This window comes from Lactuca virosa, chromosome 9 (genome assembly GCF_052849685.1).
Source record: "Lactuca virosa cultivar CGN04683 chromosome 9, Lactuca_virosa_CGN04683_v6, whole genome shotgun sequence".
Classification (NCBI taxonomy): Eukaryota; Viridiplantae; Streptophyta; class Magnoliopsida; order Asterales; family Asteraceae; genus Lactuca; species Lactuca virosa.
The window spans coordinates 89,604,025-89,615,500 of NC_136434.1; positions in this window are offsets into that span (position 1 = coordinate 89,604,025).

The window sequence follows — 11,476 nt, forward strand, 5'->3', positions numbered from 1 at the left end:
AAAAGTAATGGAAAATAAGTAATCTAGAGTAGATAGATTCAAGGTTGTCAAGATCGGGATCCTATATAGGATCGTTTTTGAGTTTGCAAGATCGGGATCAGGATCCTAAGATCCCACAAAATGAATTATAATTATAATTTATAATTTTTAATCATGAAAAATATTTTAAACATTCAATTTTTTGTTCAAAAGTTATAAAAACTTCAAAATATTAGTCATAAGTCACAACAAAAAATGATAAATGGTAAATTGGTAAAGAATAAAAGACATAAAGTGGTAAAAAAAATTCATTTGCAAAAAAAAAAAAAATCAAGGGAAGGTAGGATCGGATCGGATCTCGATCCTACGATCTTACGATCCTACCTGTGATCCTACCCCAAATATGATCCGTTTACGATCCGGATCGTTTTTTATACCTAGGATCGTAGGATCGTACGATCCTACGATCAGGATCGCGATTTTGACAACCATGGATAGATTTACCTGGCAACTGTAATAACTCCATATATTCCTCTTGTATGGGTGGTTGAAGAATGACAACTCTTGGTCATGGCAGAGACAGAAAGGGAAGGGCGAGGGTGAGGAACGGCGACTAGGTTTCTTTTCGTTCCCTTTAATTTCATCTTCATATAGATCTGAAAACCAATTTTCAAACCACAAAGAGAACATAGATGAGATTTGAAAGAAAAATAAACAAATAAACTTAGTAATATGGGGAGTTTTTTGATACGGGACCATTCCAATAACCCAATACCTCAACATTTTAATTGGAGGGTTCCAAGATGCAGACATCAGGGTTTCTTTGTCTGTGTTATTCGTGGGAGGTCAAAGATACAAACACCAAAGTCAGTACCTGTATAAACAAACAAACAAACACACAGTTAAAGAGAGAGAAAGAGAGACTCAATGTCCTTCCTGTAGATTATAAAATTGAAACTGAAGCTCATGACAGACATTGAACAGACCTGGAAACAAATGTTCTGCAAAATTCCAGAAAAATCAATGATATGAAAGGGATACGTTTAGAAAGACCAAGATAAGCATCAAATGGCTAGTTTGTTTAATATTTCCAGAGACATTAGAAAAAAAACCAAAAAAACAAAAAAGAAAGAAGTATGACATGTTAAAAAGTTAAAGCAGCAAGAACCAACACTAATGGTAGATCGTTAGAGATTCTTCGGAAGGTTTGCTGCAGATTTTCGCAACTATTAGTAAATCAAACATGTTATAAAGATTTCTTAAGAAAAAATAACATAAATCACACATGTAGTTGAGCTCTAGCACGTGAAATCGAAACACACATGTTAACATACACAAAGTAAGAACATAAAGAAACACTTGAATAACCCACCTCGATCCGGTTTATACTGTGAGATGTATGGTGGCGATGGTGGCAGCGAGAAGCGGGCGGCAGATGCCAGTGAAGGTAACGGGCAGCGTCAGGAGGTTGGTGGTAACCGAGGCTACCGGAGATTGAAGAGACTAAGGAGGGAGACGGAAGATATCCGGGAGAAATGGCGGCCGATGGAAGATATTAGGGATTTCCAACATCTAGACATAGGAAAAGCTAAGACCGTAAGTTACGATGACATGCGTGTGTATACGCTTACATTCTAAGCTTAATAGGATTGTTCATGGTGTTATACGAGTTATACCTCTTAATTTTCAAGAAATAGGCAATGTTTAATAATTTACAATGTTTAATAATATAGTATATATATATATATATATATATATATATATATATATATATATATATATATGTATGTGTATATATATATATACATATATATATATATATATATATACACATACATATATATATATATATATATATATATATATATATATAACCAAAATTGTATCTTTTAATCAAGGTTGTAAAAATCGCTCGACGGTCGACTAGTGTTAAGGGATTAATCGGTCTTGGCGGGGATTAATCGGGGATTAATCGGCGACCATAGATTATTAATAAAATATTAAAATTAATTAAATATTAATATATCTTAAGAAAAAGAAGTACTTCAAAATTAGAAAATAAGAAAATTTGTAATTTGAAAATTTGAAAATACAAAAATATGAACATTTTAGTATAATATTTGAAGTTTTGAAAATTTAAAAATTTTAGAGTAAAAAAACAAAGTTGGTTTTTTGAAAAAAAAATTTAAATTTTTTGACCTTTTTTGCCTTTTTTTGACATTTTTTGATTTTTTTCGATTTTTTTTACTTTTATTGACTTTTGTTGACCGATTAATCCCGCCAAGGCCGATTAATCCCACCAAAGCCGATTAATCCTAAATTTCCGATTAATGCCCTAATCCTCGACGGTTGGAGAACGCCAAACGATTAATCCACGATTAATCGCCGATTAATCCCGATTTCTGCAACCATGCTTTTAATTATCAATTGTATTTAGTGTTTATAGTTTTAAGAACATGATATATGTCATTTAGAAGAATTAGTCGATAGTTATTACCACGTTAAATTAAAAATCAAAACGTTACTTTAATATTACTTCAATATAATTCTTTAGTAATTTTTAAAAACTATGTCATAAGTTTCATTATTAAACGTCAAAACTACCAAATTTCTTTGATTATTTATATATCTTACAAAAGAAAATTAAAGAAAGTTGGTATATACTGTACCAACCAACCTTGCTGGTAGCCAAACATATTGGTACCAAGTACACTTGGTATTGTATTGGTAGTAAAATTTTTGTACCAACTATAGTTAGTACGATACACAGTTTAAGAAAAAAAGAATCAGTATCGTACCATGTTCACCCTTAGTCAAAGCCATCACTCCCCATCTACCATTAGTGGCAATGGCAGTGGCAGTGGCAGAGCTATGATTCACTACATATAAAAATTTAAATTAAAATTCTGAAACTATAAGGAAGTTTTTTTTTTAAATTAAGAAAAGGACATCAAAATACGTGAGTAAGTGTAACGTCACAAAAATCACAACAAATTTAAACCTTTCAAAACAACCCATTTACTAAAAAGAAATGTTTACATAGCCATTGTTTTAAAAACATTATTCAAAACAGAGTCTCCCAAGATCAACAATATAAAAACCAGGATGTGTACGGTCACGCCTTCGCCTTGCCACAGTCCTCTGAAGTACCTGAAACAAAACTAAAACTGTAAGCCAACGCTTAGTGAGTTCCCCCAAAGAACCACCACATAAACATAAAAAACACAACATGCATACAGAGCCTTCAGCATGACTGGATTGCCTCACCAGGCCTTCAGCCTATCTGGACCGCTCTCTGGGCCTTCAGCCTGATTGGTCCTCCTCGCATGCCTTTAGTTTATCCGGACCGCCCTGGGTATCTTATCCTTCAGCACAAAGCAGGACCTCCTCAACCCAATACACCATTATATATCAACATATATAACATATACCATAACAATCAATAGCTAGCATATACAAATAGTCATATAGATCTCACAGATAACTACAATATAGCAACATCCTATATACAAAGATTTTGATCTAACAGGTCACTACAACACAACAACATACAATAAACCAGGATATCAATCCAATAGGCCGGCCTTGGTGCCTTCGACCCGTAAGTATAGTGAGGAAAGATGACCTCACAGTCTGAAGAATAGCTGATCAGTACCGGCTCAACCCAAAACCTAAATGTCAAAACAATTCCACTCTAAATTAATAAAATTTACCCAAAATACCCTTGGTAAAAACTGGTCAAAATCAGCAAGTCAACCGAGTCAACACAGCCGAGTCGACTAAGGCTTCGGACGCATGGAGTACTCTGAAGGTACGTGGAGCGTACTAGCGTCTGAGGCATCAGGGTCAGATCTGTGTACGCGCATGGTACCCTGCGGTACACCCAACGTATGCAACAACCCTCCTCTTAGCCTATTCAACACTTATTCCTTCGACTTAACACGTCCAATTGTAGATCCATGGCTAAGATACCATCATGAGTCATAAAGTTTCCAACTTTATGACTTTGCATGTCCATTAAGTGCTTAAAACATAAAATCTCAACATCTTAATTCTATAAAACCTTCTAGAGCATGCATGGAGTGAAACTAACCATCAAGACCACATTTTTATGACTCAAGACCCCTCATAAGGTTTGAAAGGACGACTTAATGGGTAAAGAGCATGCCATGCTGAAGAATCACCATGTTTGGGACCAAAAGTGCCCTAAATGAAGAAATGGATAGATCTACAAGATAGAGTGATCAAGTTGTGAACTTTATACGTCCTGGAGGTTGCTAGCAAGAAGATAATCTCAGATCCAAGATGCTTCCAAGTTCTAAGCTCCTTGCACCAACTTTTTCTTCTTCAAGAACACCAACAAAGCACACAAATGAGCTCAAATGCACTCTTCTCACTTAGGTTTTGCTAGAGGATGGAATTATCAGTTAGAGGCTGATGAGAGAATGATAAATGGGGCTATAGTGGTGTTTAAATATTGACCAAACCCTAAAAATTAGGGTTTGAACTTTCTCCATGTACGCTCTGCGTACGAGGTGTACGCCCAACATACTAGAGTCCGCCCTAATACGCTCAGTGTACACAAAGTACGCCCATCGTACTCCCCAAAGCCCAGAATTACCAAAATGCCAACGTGGGCCATTTTGCACTCTTTCATATAATCAGGGACTAAAATGCAATATTTATTCATTCATAAGGTTAAAATTGAAAATACCTTAACGGGATGTTATAATTCTCCCCCACTTGAACTAGTCATCGTCCTCGAAGTCGGCCGTCGCGAACAACTGAGGATAATGCTCCTGTATCTCTGCCTCTGGCTCCCAGGTCTACTCGGAGCCTTTACGATGTTGCAACTGACCCTTTACCAAAGGTTTCTCATTGTTGCGCAAAATCTTCATCTTTCTCTCCACTATCGCTACCGGCTTCTCAATACAATTCAGGCGTTCATCGACCTGAATGTCATCCAAGAGGACCACTGCATCATCGTCCAGCACACACTTCCGTAACTGCGAAACATGAAAAGTGTTGTGGATCTGGCTGAGCTCACTCGACAAATCCAACCGGTGGGCCACCTGCCTACCCTAGCGATCACATAGAACGGTCCAATATACCGGGTGCCCAATTTCCCCCTCTTCCTGAAGCATATCACACCCTTCCAGGGTGAGACCTTCAGTATTACCATATCACCAACCTGAAACTCCAACTCCGATCGACACCGGTCGGCATAATTCTTCTGCCGACTCTGAGCTGTCTACAATCTATGCCTGTTCTGCTGGATGAGCTCTATGGTTTGGAGGACTATCTCAGTCCTCCCCATGAATCGGTGACCAACCTCCCCCTAACAAAGTGGGGTTCGGCACCTCCGACCATACAGGAGCTCATAAGGCGGTGCACCAATGCTGGAGTGATAACTGTTGTTGTACGAGAACTCCACAAGTGGTAGGTAAAATCCCAAATCTCACCAAAATCTATAACACATGCCCGCAACATATCCTCAAGTGTTTGTATGGTCCGCTCACTCTAGCCGTCGGTCTGCGGATGATAAGCAGTGCTGAAATGTAGCTTCGTGCCCAGTTCCTTGTGGAACTTCTGCGAGAATCGGGAAGTGAACCAAACATATCGGTCTGATACAATGGAGATCGAAACCCATGATGAACAACAATCTCTCTAACATACACATGGTCCAACTTTTCGGCCGAAGTGCTCTCCCGGATGGCCAAAAAGTGGGCACTCTTGGTCAATCGATCCACGATGACCCATATAACATTAAATCCCTTGGCAGTCTTTGGTAACTTGGTGATAAAATCCATAGTGATATGTGATGGGTTTTATACAAAAGAACATCCTATGTGCTCATGCAAACCCTAATGCTTGGATCTAGGTTTCTCTATTGTACATGCAATTCATCCAAGACTCAAGAACCCTAATCTAGCATATGCATTTCGAAATTATCACATAAGAGCAGATCTAGATGATTACCTCTTCTTCAATGGCTTGAATCTTCTTGTCTTTGGAGCTTAGAGTCACAAGTGTCACTCCTCTAATGGCTTACAAACACCAAGAGAAAGAGGATGACTTATGAGACAAATGAGGAGCACCAAAAACGTCCTAGGGTTCTTCCAAAAGAGTTCACCACGTTTTTGGGGCCATAGGGGTCTTTATATAGTGAGGCTGTTAGGGTTTTCAACTAGGAAACCCTAATTTGACTGCTCAGGCTCCAAGCAGCCCATAGACTCCCTTAAGAACACCCCTTGGACGAATTCCTTATGGGCTTCCCATAGAATTCGTCCAACCTATATTCCAAGGTGATCCATAGCCCAATTGCAATTATCTTATAATTACAATTCTAGTCCCTTAAGTTTAATTAATCTCTTTTAGCCACAAAACTAATTCTTAATTAATTCTTGACTAATATTAATTAAACAATATGATTTTCCTTTAATATATTATTCATATAATATATTAATACATCATAATTAATCCTCTCTCCTCATAAATTATCATATCAAGTTGCTTTGGTGAAGGCAACCCAAAAGGACCATGCACAACCGGGTCAAATACTTACCAAATATAGTTACGGACTTAGACACTAATCCAACAGTCTCCCACTTGGATAAGTCTAGTAACTATAAATGCAAGTACAATCTGATTAGCAATCGTAGCTCTCAAATACGTTGTCGAAGTCTGATCTTATCAGCAACCTGCCCTTCAGATAAGGGATCATATATTCCTCCATTCTAGATATCGTATAGACATGAGACATGGGTTATAATCATTCTCTCAGTCTACGTGTTGTTTCCCGATTTCCGATTTATGACAACTGACAACAGACTATAATTGAACACATCAACTCAGTCCCGGCTTGGCCAAGCGCTTAGGGTGTCATCACTAATTCATCGAGGGGCCCACAGATATCGCTTTTATCCCACTTTGGGTAAAAGGAACGGATAAACTTCGACTCAATGCTCGCTTGTACTCACTTACCGAATCACACATAACAAAACGTTTTATAACACCAAGTTACTGGTGCGTTTACATATTATCAATGTGCAACCGATTTGCATAATACAACTCACACGTCTTGGTTTCAAGAATATAAGATATTATCGTCTCACCAATCACTCGTGATAAAATCCATGAAGCGATCCAAGTGAGCGTGGGTTTAATCCAATACTCTAATCTTATAGCAGCACTCATGAACTCTGCAGCAAACTTGTGCTATGTCTAAACGCTTTAGACAATCTACAGACGGATTCATGATAGTCTTCTTTCATACCTACTTCAAAAGTATGAGCGACTGTGGAGGGTTTGAATAATCTTATTATTCGGGAAGTCAAAACATGCAAAGTGAAACACAAGAATAATACTAATCATATATGGCCCCAAACCTTTGAGTATAAATAAAACACATTTTATTTAATCACCATATTGATTACTCATTATTTGTTGTTTCGGGTAATCAACTTCTTACTTGAATTATAACGACAATTGTCCCATGCTCTTAGCATCCACACTATGTTTACCTATGGTCCTTACTTTATGAAATAGTATAATTGAATAACATTTTCAATCACACTAATTTCATAATTCCCAATCCTTACCACAAGTGTGAGAATACCAAATTCTTGCCACTTATAGAATATGTTAGATTCTAACATTTTATACAACGATCCTTTCGTAATATCATAGCGCCAAAGTCACCAAGACTTTGCCAATGAAATTACACAGTGCACTATTGGAGATTGTTACAAGACAATTCCATAGTCATGAAGTCTCACATTCAAAGTACATTCCTTTGAACATCCTTCTTGCATAGAAGTTTCTAATCTAGACATAGATCCTTAACGTCCAACTCCCAATAAGGAAACATTTCCATATTTGCCACATGACAACTCATTCTAAATAGAATCTTATCTATTTATAATAATGTCAATATGGTCCATCAATGACTATTCTTCCAACTATCCACAAGCGACCAATCCTTGGCGAACCTTAGATTGTCCTTGACAGTTGTTTAATTATTTTAGTCAAATCCGGTTCTATTCCCTTTTTCCCTCTAAATGCCCTAGGTATTTGGAAAATTTTAGAACGGTCAAATATTACAGCATATGCAATCGATCCTATACCAGAAGCGTATGGGATACGATTCATAATGAAAAACGTGATACTTTACCAGTTTTTTGCTATAATATTGCCATAATATTTCTAGTTGCCGTGTTCTCAAAATTTGAACTATGAAGAGTGATGCCGTAATCATACTCGAACTTTGAGAATGCAATTAATAAATATATCCTTGACTAAATTCAATTAAAATTTCTCGATCTAAGCTTTTAGATTGGAAACGAAGTATAACATTTTCTCCCTTAATTATAGCAAAACAAATTTTTAACCCCTGCAACTTTGCAAAGTGAAACTTTTGTTTTCTATAATTAATATTGCCAACTTGCAATACTTAAAATAATAATCATGCTCCCACTAACATGATGATTATATCCATTCCAGCATAACATTTGTACTCCCACTAGCTTTGACACGTATTTAGAAAATAGTTGGACTTCTAAAAGACAATACTTATTGACTTCCAAAGTTCATATTTCCAATACGATGTGCTTCGATAAGCCTTTATCTAAGCTTCTCAAACTCACACACCTTTCCTTAGACAGCTCACATGTGTGTCTAAACTAATTTAGAACTTATATTACTAAGTCCCAAATGTTCAGACTAATCACCAAATCTCACAATTCGAACTATGAAGAGGGATGTCGTAATCATAATCGAATTTGAGAATGCAATTTACATAATCGCTATCTTCTTAAAATCTCTCTTAGTGAAAGCGTTTCCTCACAATCATTTTCATGAAGGAGAGAAACCTTATAACACTTAGATTTTATGGTGTATGTGTTCCTATCCATGTGAATTTGTCATAACCATAATCATAAGATAATGCTTGTGACAAATCCAAACTCTTATGGATAGAACTTGTTCATACTTGATTATTTGCCATCAAGGGTCCCACCATTGCTTCCAAGTTATTTAGCAGCTCGCCTATGATAGTCAATGTACTTTCATTGCACAAGGTGCTTGCCTTATGCAGTCTATTGAGAACTCATAGAACTCATATGCATAATCAACTCAACTGGATTGGCATAGAAACAAGAATACATCAACACGATAGGTTACAATCCTCAAGTCGTGTGCTAGTGTTTAATAGGTTTACTTCTTGATTTGTTCTTGAAACTTTTCAAGATCTTTAGACTCCCACTGACCTCTTGACATATTAGATTCTCTTATCAAGAAACATTTCCCGACAAAAACAAATATCCAAGAGTTAGTGTGTGTCTATATCAAGACAAAACCTACACGCAATTTGGTACTAGTTGGTCTTTGTATTACTCAAGACATCACAACTTACCAAAATGTGCAAGTGTAAGAACATTCCTACTTAAGATTATGTCACTCAAGTCACAGTCTTAGAGTATGACTCTAAGACTTGATTTTGGAACGAAGTACGATACATCTTTTGACTTAACCACTACAACAATTCCCGATTCCTCTTCTTAGCCAAACTAGTGCACTAAGGTTTCCTTAGAGGATGAATTGTAATATGGTTCCTACGATTACCAAGACGATCATAAAACACGATACAAAAGTAGTATCCCTTCTTCTTAGATTGGAGAAACTTTTTATCTTTCTGCCTTCATTGATTCTACTTATTCGTTCTGTCATTCATTGAAACTTTTCAATGATTCAGAATTACACTTAATCTTATAAGTTTAACCACATTTACTAGACCTTTAGTAAATCATGACGAATAATATTATTATTATTTATGGTGGACTTGACTAGTGCACAACATTGTGTACTAGTTCCTTTAGTCCTTCACTTGACTCACATACTTATGTGAACAAGGAATTAGTCTTAATTACTTAAGTACCAAGATTTCCATACATCATACAATACAAGTTGTATGATTCCAAGTTTATGTCCAATTGAAACTTGGGTGATGGGAATCTTTCCTTACTTAGAAAATTATGACACTACCATAATTAACATAACTAAGAATCACATCCATTTCAACATTGCTAATAATAGAAACACACAAACATCAATTTTTCATACATGTCATTGCAAGGATAAATAAACAAGACAAAATCAAAATTTATTTTATTGCGGAAAAATTTGTCCTTACAACGCAACTCAATTGAAAAACTATGCTATTACATTTCTTAGCAATCTATCCTAACTCTAAAGGAGCAGCTTAAAATCTGATCTTCGAATCAATTCGATCAAAATCCATTTCTTCGCGATCAGACTCAACTCACTTCTTCCTTTAAGCTTCCTTTCTTTTCTTCGATTCTACAATACATCAAAAAATGTAATCTAATCACATAATGTATCAAGAATCAAAATAGGAACTTATAGAGTTAGTTAATGGATTTTACCTGAAGCAGAGCCACATGTCTTGACTCTCCCATCTCTTAGATCTCTCAGGTAGACAGGACAGCTTCGTCTCCAATGCCCCTTCTCTTGGCAATTAAAGCAAATTGACTCTTTTGGAACAGCACACGGAACTACCTCAGACTTTGCCTTTCTGTTATGATCAAACTTTTCGACCATGGCATGCCTTTCGTTGCCATTTCCTATGTCCATAGAGGTTTGGAAGGTAGATCCACCAATCAACTTTGCTTCTCTAGTGCGCCAAATCATTGCTGATTCAGCAGCAACAAGCAAATAGGTGAGATCTATGAGGGTCACGTAGTGGTCTATCATATAGTACTCTCTTACGAACTCACTATATGAGTCAGGAAGCGACTAAAGAACCCAGTCAACAGGCAGCTTCTCACAGACAACGACTCCCAACATTCTTAACTTATTAATGTGTGACTTCATCTCTAAGACGTGTGCACACATTGACTTGCCTTCTTCATGTTTACTTGCCAAAATGGCTTGAGTGAGCTTGAACTTTTCAAGCCTTTGAACTTGTGGGTTAGGGAGAATAATAGGAGGAGGTGGAGGAAGTGAAGCATGATCTCGTGTTCCTCGATCGAATCATGGAATATCATCTTCATGCGGAAAGCTTGTTCCACGGGATTTGGGAAGACCATAACTATAGTTGTCATACTTTGACATCTACAAAACGGGAGAAAATTCAAGTTAGGGGCTGTTTGGCAGGATCTGAATTTTTAAGATCTAAATTTTTAAGAGGTCTGAATTTCTAAGAGGGTTTGAATTTTTAAGATCTGAATTGTTAATATATTGTTTGGTTGGAACCTCTGAATTGCTATGCTGAATGATAAAAATGACTATTTTACCCTTCTATTTAAAAATAATAATAAATACCAAATAAAACTATCAAAATTTTGAGAAATCCACATTTACATATAATCATTTTACCAACATTTAAACCACTATATTCTCACAACTTTAAAATACAAATTCAACAAACATGTCAACAATAAAAACATCATGTTACAACAAGAAACAAAAAACCTAATTC